The sequence below is a fragment of the Nansenia antarctica genome (assembly GCF_963989245.1).
Source record: "Nansenia antarctica genome assembly, chromosome: 6".
Taxonomy (NCBI): Eukaryota; Metazoa; Chordata; class Actinopteri; order Argentiniformes; family Microstomatidae; genus Nansenia; species Nansenia antarctica.
In genome coordinates this window covers 23,142,228-23,144,727 of record NC_137676.1, presented here as the reverse complement: position 1 = coordinate 23,144,727, position 2,500 = coordinate 23,142,228, and the positions used below count along the sequence as shown (strand labels likewise).

Below are 2,500 nucleotides of genomic sequence, written 5' to 3'. Positions count from 1 at the left end.
TTTTAGACACTCTTTACAGGGACATAATCCCTGAGAATGAGAGGGGTCTAAATGGAGACCATCTGAACAAGTTTGTTGTTGTATGGGATAATGTGAGTTTTCACCACTCAGATCTGGTCAGACAGTGGTTTGCAGCACATGAAAGGATGCTGGTATAATATCTCCCCCCCTACTCCCCATTCCTGAATCCTATAGAGGAGTTTTTCTTTGCCTGGAGGTGGAAGGTATATGACCGGCATCCACATACCCAAATGGCCTTGCTAGCGGCCATGGATGCTGCATGTGATGACATCACAGCACAGTCCTGCAGAGGGTGGATTCGCCACTCAAGGAGGTACTTTCCTCGCTGCATTGCCAGGGATGATATTCGCTATGATGTTGATGAAAATATGTGGCCAGACAGACAGGAACGTCTGGATGCGAATGAATAATTTACAGTACTGTGTATGTTGTATGTCCAATAAGTACTGCAATATTGTTTACAGTTGTGCACAGCTATGCCCAAAGGGTGTTTCTTATGTTTGTTGTAAATAAGTTTGTATTATTCTTTTGCACAATGCTGTGAACACATTTGAATTGCAAAGAGCATATGCAGTAAAAATGTGAAACATAACTATTCAGCGTCTTGTACTTATTTACCTCACGACAGTAATGTGTAACCCACTGTAGATTTCATATGGCCGTGCAAATAGTGTATAGTACTGTCTTGAGCATTTTCAGGTAGTGTCACCAAGATCTGACTTTTTTGCATTGGAAAACACTTACAGAGTGAACTGTCATAATGAAAACATGACAAAGCCATTTGACTATCTTGTTCATAAACAATGGTGTCAGGACTTTTCATTTTGATGACTGACACTTTCATTGACATGAATACTTACTTTTGAGGAATGAACTATCCATTTTGAGCAAGTGACACGCTTTTGCAGGTTAACACCTAGGTTTTGCAGTTTGTACTAATTGTTCTGAGAAATGCACTAACTGTTGTGCAAATGTTAATAGTGATGTGAGAAATGCACCAAAGCGACTGAGAAAACTGTATTATACACAACAGTGTTGTGTTGTATGTGAGTGAGACTGTGGTCTACAGTGATATACAGAAAAAACATTATATACAATATTATAAATATATTTTTGTTGTCAGGACTTGTTTAGTTATTGTCATTTCGCAGAGTCACCTCAATAAAGCAAATGAACAAATGGAACATTTGCGAACAGTTCTGTAACAAAACGCTGTTACGTTTCCTCACACATGTGTAAGTGGAAATCCTTGGCCTTTCCTGTGGGGATACACACATACTAGTCCTCGGAAATAAACCAGAATAACTCGTTTCTAAAGTCAGTTCCATTCACTTGATGTAATGGTTGACGCATGGGGGATGGTAATCTTATTCTTCTTGATTGTCGCAGATCAGCCAAACAAAGGATGCAGCTTCCATCCCCCACACCTCCCAAGGGGAGCCAAGCGGGTTTCAAACACGGCTCTCAAGCTTACAGCAGTTTTAGGGGCTGACAGGCTGACATTACAGGCAGGGCTAAATTCAAAGACCTTGTTGGCTTCATTGAAAAACAAGCCACAATTGTTTTAGATCCTTTGTTTGGAGACATACAAGACCCTACGGTTGACAAGAACACCTCAAAAACCAAAGACTTCAAACAAAGGATCTAAAACAATTGTGGCTTGTTTTTCAATGAAGCCAACAAGGTCTTTGAATTTAGCCCTGCCATGACTAATCTCAAGTATATTGCAGGCAATAGACCTCCATTTATCCCTATACTTGTAGGGCAACTTAGAAACAATAAGCCTGAGGTTTGATGGGCTATCAAGCTCTTCCAGATAGTGCAAGTCTTGCATGGCATTGTTGCATCCTCTCAAATACAGTGCATAGGCCTGTAGTGACTTTCCATCTTCAGCCTTTATGCTTGGCCAGTTCAAGGCTTTTTCCATGTAGGCACTGGCTATCTTGATTTCATTTCCAAAGTTCTTTTCAAGTAGCTTCTTAGCTTCAGCATAGCCTCTGTCTGGTTGCATATGCATGCAGCTACGCACCAAGTCTCGTGACTGTCCAGTGGTGTACTGTTCCAGGAAATAAAGCCTGTCTGGATTGCTACTTGTCTTGTCCTCAATACAATGTTCAAAGGCACGCATAAAGGGTAGGAAATTCATTGGGTCTCCATCAAATGTATTCATTTCCCTCACAGAAAGTAAAGCAAGTTTCTGCTGAGTAAGAAGGATATCAGCGATGTCATGTTTTTGCTCTACATTGGACATGGTGTCTTGATTGATAAGATTATCCATTGTTGACTGATTATTCATTGTTGACATTTGATCATGTTCTCTTTTACTGTGCAATGTGTTAGTAGGCTTTGGATGCTGCCTTTGAATAACAACCTTTTGAAGTGGGGTTTTAGGCACTGTTCCTATATTAGCATATTCAACCGGTGATTGTTCAAGATTCATAGACACAGATTGTCCCTTTTGCATATCATCATAATAGGC

At 40.4% G+C, this 2,500-nt stretch overlaps 1 protein-coding gene across 1 annotated transcript in view; it reads left to right on the top strand.

Annotated features, from left to right (window-relative positions):
- The window catches only part of lama2 (laminin, alpha 2), a gene marked incomplete at both ends in the record, with an annotated part of 430,348 nt that overhangs the window by 358,557 nt on the left and 69,291 nt on the right, over nt 1-2,500 (top strand). The window lies entirely within an intron of this gene.